Source organism: Numenius arquata, chromosome 5, assembly GCF_964106895.1.
Source record: "Numenius arquata chromosome 5, bNumArq3.hap1.1, whole genome shotgun sequence".
Classification (NCBI taxonomy): Eukaryota; Metazoa; Chordata; class Aves; order Charadriiformes; family Scolopacidae; genus Numenius; species Numenius arquata.
This window is the reverse complement of record NC_133580.1, coordinates 43,647,412-43,661,525: the sequence shown is the minus strand read 5'-3', so window position 1 is coordinate 43,661,525 and position 14,114 is coordinate 43,647,412. Positions and strand designations below refer to the sequence as shown.

At 35.4% G+C, this 14,114-nt stretch overlaps 1 protein-coding gene across 5 annotated transcripts in view; it reads left to right on the top strand.

Moving 5' to 3' along the window:
* Positions 1–14,114, top strand: part of SPOCK3 (SPARC (osteonectin), cwcv and kazal like domains proteoglycan 3) — a 203,171-nt gene that overhangs the window by 71,135 nt on the left and 117,922 nt on the right. The gene's annotated exons all lie outside the window — the stretch shown is intronic.

Here is a 14,114-nt window from a genome sequence, read left to right as displayed (position 1 = left end):
TACCTACAGAATTGTATCATTTTCTCCCTCTTCAAATAATCGATTTAAAGAGGGCCAGAAATTCAGCCTAATCATAGTTTTATATCTGTGATTTTTTCAAACTTTTATTGATTAGAGACAGATGGGAGCGTTAGGAACCTCCAAAGTAGCTTAAACTTTCCCTCGTATAAACAAGTTCATGGAGTTAGGGAGTTTTTTTGGGTTTTTTTATTTATATATGTAGGTTAAGCACTGTTGTGTTTTCAGTAGGACATATGAAGAAAAAAAGGTGTGCAATCATTTGCAAATGCAAAAAAAAAAATCATTAAAATTTGAAAGTCTCTTTATTTCTGACTGATAAAAGGCAGCCCAGAAAAACAGTTTTGGAAGTCTCTGTCGTGTTCAAATGATCTGTCTTGAGGCAAAACACAGATGGAGCTTTGAGAATGCTACAGTACAACAATTTCAACCTTAGAATAATTTGAGCAAACGCAGCAAATTTTCACATTAAACATTCCCTCCCCAGGCACAGGAACTTAATATTTACTGTCAATATAATCCACTTCTTGTATTTTGTTTCAAAATGTATGGCTACTGAGAATCTTGATACTTTTTTTTTTAATTGCTACAAGGAGCACTTCAGAGACTTTGTCATTTCTGGGAATACCAATGGCACAAATGCAATGAAGAAACGGTGTAGGGGCTTCTACACAAGAGACTGAGATAAAAATATGTTGTGAAAGTAATGTTAATTTAAGGAACTTTCTTCGTAATGGATGCTGACTTTTAAGGGAGATTTATAATAAATTGTATTTTATTACAACCACATCTCTTAGAGATGGACTTTCCACCATGTTCTATGCCTTTATCACTTTAATTCAGGATTACTATAGTAAGCCTGTGCAAGGAAATGCCTTAATTTCTTAAATGAATGCACATGGCTTGTTTTGCCAGCTTGTGGGAGAGAGTAGAGGAAAGGGAAAAATATCACCTTTGTGTTATCACTGCCCTGTGAATTGTAATGATTTGCTTCTGGTTTCGTGAAAATTTGTAAATGTTAACTTAGATCCATGACAGCCTAAATATTTTAGAACCTGACAATTTCACAGACCGTGTGTCTCCTCTCATTATATACTAGTACATTAGGAAAAAGTACTTCACTTTAGTCTTCTGACTCCTCAGAGAAAAAGATTCCTTTATTTTGGTGAAGTACCTCATCTAAGAAGCAGGCTTATCACTTCCTGACAAAATACTTTTAGTTGATTCCTTTTCTTCTTTGTTTTTTAGTAGAGGAAGATGGTCTGCAAATATGCTTTTAGTATGAGAACTGGAATAGGTTATACTTCAATTAATGACTTATTAAAGGTAAAATCTTTCATCAGAAGACACTGAATTGAATACGCTGTAAATTTTGCTCATGATTTTTTTTTATCACATACTTTATATGTTTGGTTTTTTTTTTTTCAACTGACTGTTAGTTTTTTGGAAGATATAAGGAAATGCTATTTTTTCCAGCAGATGTACATGTTTACACACTCTGGCTTGTTCTGTTACCCTATTATGAGTTCTTTGGGGATCCCGATCCTAATGTTTGTAGAATACTTTTCTGAATTTACAAACAACCCAACTAAGAAAACATGTTAACGTTATCAGTCCTACGTTGTTTGCAAAATGCATTGTGTATTGGGTAGTGAATGTTTTAAAAGCATGCCTACAGAGTTCAACTTTCTGTTTTAATATCCTTGTTAACTGAAAATTAATGAAGAGCGAAATACATTTGCTGAGTAGTTTTATCTATGTTTTACTGTGTAATTTATAACTGAAAAGCAAATGATGCTACTGAGACCACTTTTTAAAAATAAAAGGCACACTGAAGTTTTATTATTTAAAAAAATGTTCCCATTGTCTTAATTTGTCAATTTAAAAATCATTTAAAAAATCATTTAAAAAATCATTTAAAAAATATCAGATATTTTTACCTGCCAGTGCACTGCTTTTCGGTTTTCCTGCAAGAACTGCTACAGTTTTTGTATTGAGTTTAGCAATGATACTGCATTGGGCTGTATGTCAAAATATTTACAGTTTCTCAAGAATTAGATGTTTTCTAGTTTCGGATTGACATACAGATATTCTTTATTAATCAGATACTTGCATACTGTTGTTATTTTTTTTAAAAGTCTGTAAATAACGTTACTGACTACATCTGAAAGATATACTAAAAAATTGAAGAAGGTTTCCCAGTCAATATCTTGGTCTCCATGTTGTCATAATTGGTTTCTTCTTACTTTTGGGTATAATGGGAATTGATTTTTTGAAATGTAGCAAAACATTCCTGAGAATAAAATATAACTATGGAAGTATCATGTACTTGTTCATATATTCAAGTCTCTCTCATTAGATGGGAAAAGTGATTGTGGGTGATATTTTGTGGGAAAAGCCATTCATACTTTAAAAGTGTGGCAACCTTGCAAATGTCAGTTACTTAGGGATGAATGTAATGTTCATGATTTACTGAAGAAATCAAGTCTTTTATGATAGCCTGTGTTTGCCAATAAAAGAAATACAGCGTGACAATCTCAGCATGTTTTTTTCCCTCATATTGTTTAATGAGAGGAAAAACTGAGAGCTGGTAGACTATAGAAACTGAGTTTTAGGTGTACATTCTGGTAGTCTCTGTAAGCGTCATTCCAGGGCTGTGCCATAAGCGCTGCACTAGTGCCATTCCACTCCAGTTTTGTACCACTTCACTACTAAGTTTAAAACAAGTAAGATTTAACAATTAATTAGCTTTTTCACCTCAGTAAGCTTATATATAGATTTATGGGTTTTGAATGTTTTTTCTTTTAACAAAGTGAACTATTCAAAACAATAAATGGGGACATCACAAATGACTGACTGTGGAGTCCTGTCGTCTGTCAGGGCTTGTTGCAAGCCAAGCAATCTGCGTTAAAGAATCTTTACGAGGGTTTCCCCTTCAATCTTGTGTTATTGCCATTCTGGTTTGTGCAGCAGCTACTCTCTTAAGTGAGAGCATTCCATTAAAAAATGTTCTCCCAAACGAAACCATGAAACTCCCAAGTGAAGACAAATTTGTCAAATGTAGAGATAAACTGGCACTAAGAGACAAAAATTGCTCACTAAAGATTATGTTTAAACAGGAGCAGTAACAACTTCCCATGACTGTTGTCTTAAAATTTGTAAAAATACCACTGAAGATACAGGCTGATAAGTTCTTTGAGGACAGAAATAAATAATATCCTTAATTTATTTCTATCTGTTTTATTTCTTTTTATTTGTTTTATCAATATTTGACTTTTCAGAAGCTTACCCATAAATCTGTGAAAGTACGGAATAAGCAAGGAATACTTTTTGCATTAAAAGATCTGAAGTCCAGGTCTACTAGACAGGATATCTTTTTATGTTTTCTATGAAAACAATCGATTATAGGAATTCCTAGTGCTCTTACAGTTGGTTTTTTTTCTTTGCTGATTTAAGTTATAGCAACTTTACATGATGAAATTAGATATTTGAAAGTTTTAAAATCTATATATGAACAAAATATGAGACCTTCAAACTGCATAAACCCTAGCAGACTGCATGTAATAGAGGTGGTGATGGAATATTTAGCTTTGTCTGTGTTTTCAATTTGTTAGTTGTCACTTAAAAAAACACTGTCTCTGTTACACCTCTTTGTCTTTTAGGCTGTGATGTAGGTACCTGGTACACATGTAGCTCCTTGTTGATATCACTAGTAGTCAAACAGATGGGTTTTCATTATGCTTTTTTGTTTGTCCGTATTCTGCTTGAAATCAGCAATATATGGGGACCTTTTTCAAATTATTTTTAGCCAACACCCATATTAATTTGTAGGCAGTATTTTTGAGGAACCAGTTCTCACCATACAGGCATACCTTTGAGGTCTACATATACTTATAATTTTCCTAAGACTTATATGACTTTTAAAGCTTTTTCTAAGATTTTCATAGACTTAGTGTATGTGAATGGTATCTCTTTATACTTTTTTTTTTCAAAATGCATTCTTAATCTGAAGCCAGATCTTAATGCTTTTTTTTTTCTATAATGTTTGAAAAGTCTGTGGTTCAGGGATTCAATAGTCATGCATATGATAATGAGTGTCTTAATAGTGTCTTAGTTCACTCTTCTATACTTCCGTGTATTTTGTATATTATGTTAATATGATTATGTCGAAATTGCTCAAGTAGACAGATCTGTATAATTCTGTTGGTATTAATAAGAGCGGTTATGTAGAAATATATGTCGAAGCATTCCAGGAAGTTAGTTAGATGGTTGGACTAGATGATCTTAAAGGTCCCTTCCAACCTAGACAATTCTGTGATTCTGTGATTATAATTTGCATTGGTATGCACCAATGCTGTTCCTTAAAGCAACATCTGACATTTGTCCAAAGAGTACTTGTTCCCATTGAACTCTTTTGCTCATATACATAGAAAAACATATTTAAATAAATATTTTGACTGTATATGATACATATATAGATATACACGCATAGATACATGTTTGTGTATTTCTATAAATATCACAATGTAAATTCTAAAAAAGCAATCATGTGGGGTAGGTATTATTGTTGGAATGAATATGAATGTTTAATTACTACTAGAAGGCAAGTTTTGTCCTTTCAGTGATTTTCAGAAACAAGGAATTAGGATGTGTTGTGTTTTGGACTATTCGAAGTTGAATATTTTAGTAGCTTTAATGTATGTTTTATCAATGTTTTCTCAAATTAGGGAAAAAAACCCCACCAAACAATACTTAATAACACATTTTCTTCGTATACCACTTTTATGTCAGATAAAAATATACAGGTTAGTTTTGGTACATTTTAGTTTTTGACTACAGATGGTAGCAGAGCTTGGAGGGTGTAGCTATTGAATAAAATTACATACACGAAGACACTGGCGTTAATTTTTTAAAGCGCAAAGGATGTTTTCCTTTGCTCAATAGAAATACCTTGGAGGAACAGTGGAGTATTTTCATGTAATGGAAAAAATATGAAATGACATTTCCATGGAGGATGAACACCCTGAAGGTATAGTTGATTTGTAGCTATATTTATAACATTTCTTGTAGACCATTCTACTGAATTATTTTTGGCTTTTGTAGTATCAGGTTATATTAGATGTCTGTTTACGGCAGAAATATTGTAGATACCATTTTAGAGCAGAAAGAGATTTTTGAAACAATTTCAAGCACTTATATTTTAGTTGAGACACTACCTTTTAGCTCATTCTGGTTCATCTACCTAGTTCTGTAATAATTTGGGTAAGTAAAGATATGCAAATATATGCAAACATATACCTATAATTTGTGAGTACATTTCTGTACTGTGAACTGAAAAGATTTAGAGTCATATTCAATAAAATAATTTGATTCACTCATTTGCAAGCCCTGGGAAGTCATAAGGATTTTAATGAAGATCCATTAGTTGAAGACAGTGAAAAGTCATTTAGATTTAACTTTGCTACATTTGATATATACACTCATGATCTAGTTTTTATAGAAGAACTATTGATGTTTTAAAACTAAATGCAGTACTTTGCAATTAAAATGCATGAGGTTGGTTCTGTTCTACCTCAAACCAGGACAAGATATCATTGTAAATATAGTTTAGTCTTAATAGTAAATAACCTTGAAATATTTTTAACAGCTTTTTGGTTGTGTTCTTTTTGAAATTCATAGTGTCCTCCTACAAAGACACAATTTCTTTATCTGAGCCAAGATTTTAATTTGGTCAGCAGTTTCCAGCTCCAGGTATTTAGGTATCTTTAGTAATCCTGTTCACCAAGAAAGTACACCAAATCCTGTGTTAAACAGATTCTCACTGCTTTTTATTTCTTTCAGCCAGCCCTAGCCTGAAAAGATCTTTCGTAGATGTCTGAGCAATGCTTTAATGGTGCATTTTCTTCATTATCTGATGCTGTGCTTTAATGATGTTTTATTTATTTTTTTATAGATTTCTCTACTGTGATAGCACCACAAAAGTGCCTTGTCCTATTGATTCACAGTCTTGGCTCCTAACTCAGGTTCAGTGGGTAGTACGCATCTGGTTTTCTAGTTGTGAATCTCAAATTGGTGCAGTATTTATTTCTGTAGAGTCATTGAATGGATTCTAAATTCTTACAGCTATTTTAAAAAAGGCTATATAAAGGACTTCTATTGAGGCTAAACCCAGCCCATAATACCATAATGCTTGCCTTCAGTTTAACCCCTCGTTCCTGCTCTCCTGCCACCCTATGCCCTGATGTCAGGTCTGTAGAATCACCAAATCTTAAGTTGTCATAAGATAAATTAAAAAGTTAATTTTTTGTTTGTTTGGGTTTTAACCCATCTAAATCATGGATTCAGGTAGCCATTCAGACCTACAGATAGTTATGTCAGAAAAGTGGAAATGTGGCACAGGGCTACAGTGACTCGCTAGAGATAGAGCACCCGACCTTCTTTAGCTGGCAGCATGCTGAGCAAAGGGTATGTGGAACTGTTTCTTTGCATCTCACAAAGCTGCTGAAGTTTAGTCCTGCAAATCTCTTAATTTTTAAAGTCCTTCTACTTCTGTATACTGTGCTGGGATGTCCCAGCTAACTGTCTTGAGTCACGGGTGCCATCAGTCCCTGAGGACTGTGTGCCTGAAAATGTTTTGATGTGTACTGGGACTGCTGCTTCTTCACAGGCTCATTTAATGGCCCAATGAACTTTCTCATGTTTGCCACAGGAATTTAATGAGAAAGCTTGTAAAATAGCTTATGGAGGTAGTTACTAAGAATATGAAATCTGAAATCACACAGTACTGATTAGCAGTGAGGGGAAAAGTAGTAGCCTAATAAATCCCTTTCATATAACCAACCAAAGAATATACAAAAGAAAAAAGGCTGTACATAGTTTTTCTAGAACTTGAGTAGAAGAATGACAGTTCTTAAAGCACATTTTCAACGTTGAAAGTTGCCTTTTTGACCCATTTTTATTTAACCTCCTTATATCTAAACCCCTGTTTTCTCATTTAAATTTGCTTAACCAAGATGTTTCTTGCCTCTTTCTGTAGTTCTGTTTATCTCTGGGTGACGTATACGTAACTGTTTACTAATTTTTAATTTACGGTATGTAAAGAACAGACATCCCAGGACAAATAAGTTGCAGTATGCCATTGGCTTGTAAAACCCCTGTTAGTAACCTCTGCATTGTTCTTCCATTTTGATGGACAGGATTGTGAGAGAATGATAGGATTTCAAGATTGTGCCTGAAGCTCTTAGGTATTTAAGAGAAATTGTGCTATTTTATCATCTATGAAACCTTAAGAAACCTCTTGACCTCTTATGTCAGAATCTGCATGGCCAGCAGTAAATAAAAACAATTTTATTATTTTGAACTTAAATATATTAGATTTGAGAATCCATGTCGTGGGTGGAGTAATTAACTTCACTAAGAGAGAAGTAGTGAAATATTTATTAAGGTGAAACAATGATTTAACAAAATGATGGCCATGGCCCGAGCAGGAGCTGGGAGGGGGGGAACAGGGAGAGCACACTGCCACACTCTGTGAGACGGGTTAAAGGGCAGACCCTGAGGTTACATTTTTATGATTGTACTTTTCTTTTTCAAGGAGAGTGCTTTAAGTGCTTTAAAGAAGAATAGAAAAGAAAGGAAACATATAATTCTGGAACATTTACTCTGCTTCTATAAACTACATAATACGCAGTTAAATATATTCAGGCTTTTCTTTGACTTAGCTAGGTCTGATTTTAAATAAGACTTTCTCTGTGTAAGACAACTGAGTCACAGGTTTTAAACTAACGTTTCGTAAATAAAAATGTGTCCATAGATGGAAGCAAATGGATTGCCTCATGTATTGAAACATACGCTGTGAGAGATGGATAGGTACAACCGTAAAAATGTCAAAACAGGACTTAGCCAAAACTGCAAAAAATACCTGTAGATCAGATAAAAGATGATTATTAATAGAATAAAAAAGATTTTTGTTAGTAATAAACCTACTTTGTTAGTAAACTGCTCACTGGTATCCATTAGACACTTTTCTGTATTTATCTGCCAATACAAAAAATAAGTCTAAGCGTTCAAATTGTTATATTGTGTCAAGGTGCCTTTTAGAGAGAAAGGCCTGGTTTGCCTGTGGAATGCCCTGTCTGAAGTAATGCACACTCTGCCACTCTGAAGTCACCTCACTTGACTTCTTGCCTCTAGTGTTTCTTCCAAGCTGTTTTCCACTCCATCCTGCCCATGTACACGACAACTTCCTTTTCTGTGCTATGCCAGGTGTTGATAGCTATCAGTCAGGTGCATACGCAAAAGTGACTGAAACTGTAGATTTCTTTATTACAAGCTAGTAACTGCAGAACACCTGTAGTTCTGTCTGTATTTCCAAACTACAGGGTTTTTTCAGTCCGGAGACCAGAAGTGTTTCATGCAAGCATGACTCTAGCGATCCAAGAGAAACTCTGGAAAGAATATTACAAAGCGAATTTTAATGGAGTAGGCCCTATTTCTTTACATTTATAATTTTACAGAAGATAAATCGTTACATTTTGGTTTTTCTTTTTTTCTAATGTCCGCTTAAATCGACTTGGAACTTTTGCAGATTTGGTATATTTGTGGTTGTCAGCTTATTACAGTGAAATATCTTTAAATACTAGAAAACTGAAGCATTTGAGGTTTGCCTTTAATTTCAGTATTTTTAAGCTCAGTAATTATTGTAATAATTAATCAGTAATTTTAAGCTCAAAGAACTTTTCATAGATGGTTTGTCTGAGCCAGGATGTATCAAAAGCTTAACTGACAGAATATTGTGGTGCAGGATATGATTTCAACTTTTGTGACTTTTTACAGAATGTGTTTTATGTGGAGATCTTAATTCAGTTTTATCATATTTCCTGATTATTTTTGTTAGGCTTCTTCAAAATACATATATGTGTATATTGCTGGTGTATTAGATACTTTATATGAATAGTCTACTGGATACTGTTTTAGTTGGTTTAAAAAATTTAAAAGCTGAAATGTATTACAGTAAAAAAAAAAATCTGACTAAAATGCCTTCTTTAACATTAAAATATGTAATTGACCAGTTCTCCAAGAGACTGGAATAATTAAAATACCTCTTATAGCATGTTGTTTTGCAAGAGTAATTGTCTTGAATAGTGAGATAATAGATGGGAGAAGTTTCAAAAATATGCCTTTCTGCTGTTGCAGGTATGCAGATGTTTCTTCCCCTGACTGTCTGAGTTGGAGAACCCAGAAGTCAGTTCTGATCCAGCCAGAATGTCTCTAAATTATGATTTAGTGTATTTAGGAAAAGATAATATAATGCTTAACTATTTCCTAGTGTTACATTACTGTTGTGAACTTTCAGGTAGTCTTAACTTGTTATTTCTTTCTGCCAAACTAAGAAAGTGGACTTTGGGAATTTAAGAAGAAAGTGCTTCACTAACACTGTTGAAATCTTAAAGGATGCCAGCCAAGTATGCACATGCATTTCTACTAGTCATAACTGTTTTGGATATTTTTGCAGAATATTTGAGAATTTCTTACTATATATAGAAGAAACTGGATATAATTGTCTTAATTTTGTTGTCAGTTACACCAATCTGAGTCCAAAGTAACTCTGTTCTTTGGCAATTTAAATAAATAGGATCTCTTCTGAATTTGCACAGATATAAATAAGGGTGGCATTTGACTTTTACTTCGTGGACTTTCTCATTTACATCAACTTTTGAGCTATGGGTAAGCTATTCTCTTGTAAACTTTCACAAAATGCCCCAAAAGGGGGAACACAAAATTATGGAAGTATTTTTGAAGCAGAGCTTACATATATTTGTGAGGGGAAGAATTTACTATAATTTAGAAATTACAAAACCATTACTGCTAACCACTGAAAAAAGTAAAATGCGGTCACTTCAGGCTGTGGGCCTGGGGAACGATTGTCAAAGGTGACTAGGGGTTATGGGGTGCCTTACCTCTTGGGGGCCAAAAGTGTGTCTGGTTTTTGTTTTGGTTTGGGTTTATGTTTGATGTGGGTCGTTTTGTTGTGTTTTTTTTTTTTTTTTTTAAATGGTACTACTAATCATAGGAGTAAACTACTCAAATATCTTTTGAAAGTCTGAAAGTAAACACTCGGTGTTTGAGAAATTTGGAGTCAGTAATTGCTCTTAAAATTTTGATAGGAAAGTTTAAGATTTCATATATTCCCCCCATTCACCCAGCCATACTCACACCCTTGCCTGAAACCTGAGTAAATAAGTAGGATTAAGTATAACCTTTGTTCAGGTAACAACTCTGTTAGGAAAACTACAGCCTATGGTAGTGTAATATCTGTTAATTTCTTAAGATTTCAAATGAGAGTTTAATAGTAAAGATATCAAAACATTTAATAAGCATCAATATATGAAGAGTCGCAACATCTCTGTTCCATAGATGAGAAATCTAATGCACATTCCTTACTACGATGCTGAAAGATGGAGTGCATTGGTGGGTGTTGCTAAGCACACAATTTGAATTTGAGATTGTGTAGGCCAGAAATGTGGGGCTTGGGCAAAATTTCTTCCAGGAGATTGGATTTTTTATGATTTTAGACATTTAGAAAATAGAATTCAGAAGAAAATTAGGAGGTCCTTAAATGATATTCTGATTATTTGACAATCAGCAGCAAACAGTTCTTTTTTTTTAAAAAAAAAAAGTGAGGCACAGATGCTTACTAGCTGTTTTACACACATTTAGTTGTGCAGGTACATGCACCCACACAGACATATTTTTATGATACAAATTATCTGTCCTAGCTGTTCATCCTGGAATCTGCCCACTTAAACTTTCTCACCCCTCATCTCATACTGTTGAAGTTGCTGAGAGTAGTTTCTCGGTCAGAGACTACAGTAGAAAATAACCTGTTGGTGGAACATATCCTGTGCAGTTTCCTTTCTCTAGGAGAAAAATACCTACTCTTCTGTGAGCTGTAATGAAGGGTGTGTGTTTGTGTGCCTGTGGTTTAGAACATACAAATATGGCTTCCACTTCTGCACGAGTGTCTAGAAAATGTGTGGCTCAATTAATATGATTGCTTTAAAGGGAGAGGAGAAAGAATGAAGTTTTTGAAACTGTGAAAAAGAGATCAAGCTTTAGTGGTTTCGTTACAGAGGAAGAATAGAGACTGCCAGCTTTTATTGTTCTTAGCAATTATTTTAACTTACATTAACAGTACCCAGAATAGGAGGTACCATATTACGCATCAGTATAAATGCATTTTCATGTCCTTTTTTTTTTTTTCAGACTTTATTTGCAGCAGTGAGTAAAAGGGAAATATAGCAGTACTTTGTGTCAAATGGTTCTAACTCAGTATTGAGTTTCTTTTTTTCTTTTTTATTGATGTTTCTTTGCTTATCAGATCTTTATCTAGCCTAACTGCCACTGTTGCAGGGCAACTTGACACTGGGTGCTAATGTAAATTGCTAGGAACAGCAATGCATCTCAACAGAAGCCTGATAAGAGGCTTTACACAATTGTCCCTGATTCATCAGTATGGAGACTTCTGAGCACTTGTGACAATACATATTTCTTAGGTAGAAGCAACCTCCATGCACACAGCCATCTTAATTGCTGAAGCATTTGTGCACAAATTAGAAGCCACACTGCTAGACAGCCCGCAAGATTCATGGTTTTGAATATAAACTCCTAATTACTTGCTTGGCCACCTACAGAAAAACCTTCTCTCTGTCCCTCTTACTGAAATTGTAGATTCATGTGGCCAGATGGAACAAATATGCAAGAAGATTCCTCTTGTGAACATCCAGTTGTAGCTTCACATTCTGCTTTTCATGTTATATAGTGAATCTTAAATGGCAAAAACAGTCCCTGGGAGAAGAAGCAAAAATTTGAGATACTTCTTTTTTACAACATCCCCATCAGGTTATTGAGGTAGGCTATTTCTGTTTATTCTCTCATTTTTATTCATGAATCTCAGATTGTTAGCTGCACAATAATTCATTTTCTTGCTGAAGTTGAAAGGTGTCTATTCTCAGTAGGTATGTTGCATAGCAAGACAGGGGTGTCTTCCCGAGAGGGCCCACATTTTCCCCTGTCTTCGTTTTATCACTGGTGTTACCTGTAGAAACTTTTCCCATTGCCCTTACTGTCCCTGACCAGATTTAATTCTATCAGGACTTTAGCTTTCCTGACCTGATCCCTGGATGCTTGGACAGTTTTTCTGTATTCTTCCAAGGCTATCTGTCCTTGCTTCCACCCTCTGAAGGCTTAATTTTTGTGTTTGAGTTTGTCAAAGAGCTCTTTCTTCATCTATGCAGGTCTCCTGGCGTTTTTGCCTGACTTCCTCTTTGTTTGGGTGCATCGCGCCTGAGCTTGGAGGAGGTGATCTTTGAACATTAGCCAGCTTCCTTGGGCCCCTCTTCCTTCCAGGAATTTATGCCACAGTACTCTACCAGGCAGATCCCTGAAGAGGCCAAAGTCTGCTCTCCTGAAGTCCAGGGTAGTGAGCTTAGTTTACTGCGTGCCCTCCTTAACACCCTAAGGATCTGGAACTCCACCATTTCATGGTTACTGCAGCCAGGGCTGCTCTTGAGCTTCACATTCCCCACCAGTTCCTCCTTGTTGGTGAGAATTGTAATTTCATATTACATTGTAGTTGTAATTTCCTATTATACTCCCAATAAAAGTGATGTTCTGTCTAATGTCAGTTTCTGGGAGTGCTAGCTGTAAATGGAAGCTTTGCTGAATTGCTTTTCCAAATTTGTATTATAAATAAATAGATCCATTAGTAATAAATGAATCAATGAGTCAAGTTCTGAAGAGAAAGATCTGGGGGTCCTGGTAGACAGCAAAATGACAATGAGCAAGCAGTGTGCTCTTGTGGCCAGGAAGGCCAATGGAATCCTGGGCTGCATAGGGAAGAGTGTGGCTAGTAGGTCGAGGGAAGTCATTCTCCCCCTCTACTCTGCACTGGTGAGGCCACAACTGGAATACTGCATCCAGTTCTGGGCTCCCCAATTCAAGAGGGACAGGGAACTACTGGAAAGAGTCCAGCGAAGGGCAACGAGGATGATTCAAGGATTGGAGCATCTCCCTTATGAAGAAAGGCTGAGAGAGCTGGGACTCTTTAGCCTGGAGAAGAGAAGGCTGAGGGGAGACCTTATCAATGCTTATAAGTATCTGAAGGGTGGGTTGAAGGAGGAGGGAGCCAGACTCTTTTCAGTGGTTCCCAGTGAGAGGATGAGGGGCAACGGGCACAAGCTGGAACATAGGAGGTTCCACTCAAATGTGAGAAGAAACCTCTTTACGGTGAGGGTGACAGAGCCCTGGAACAGGCTGCCCAGGGAGGTTGTGGAGTCCCCTTCTTTGGAGATTTTCAAGACCCGCCTGGATGCAGTCCTGAGTAACATGCTCTAACATGCTCTGGGCAATCCTGCTTCAGCAGGGGAGTTGGACTAGATGATCTTTATGGTCCCTTCCAACTCTAAAAAAATTCAGTGAAATTCAGTGAAATCGCTTCCTTAGCGTGTGAGAACAACAAATCCTTATCCCCTATAAAAGTCACCAAGTGATCCTAATCCTGTTCCATAATTTTTCAGCACTGCAAAATATTTTTCACTTACAATATAAGTTCTTACAGAAATAGTAGATATTACAAAGCATTTTATACTTCCGTAATACTTCTTGTGACAATGATATTTTTCTGCATGTTAAAATTTGCCCAAAATAATATCAAATGTTCTGTTAAATAAAGGACAAATTTAAAGTACGCATATAGGCAAATAACCTATAGCAAGCACACTTTTCTGAATAATAGGAGCTAAATAAAGCTGAATATTATCAAATTAATAAAGCTAAGATCAGATCTGCAGCTTAGACGCTCGTTTTGTCTGACTTCCTGAAAAGTCAGTCGATACATTATAGACACTAATAAAGAAATTGCTGTTGGCAAGCCTTAAATAAACATATTTCTTACGTCTAGAGTCTCCTCACCGTATTGGAAACCATCACCTATTTTTTAAGGACAATGTGATTGTGCTGTACAATCTACATTTTCACTTCAGTTATGGAAAAAAAGGCCTCTAGCTTTCATAATTATGAAGATATTTTAATAAATG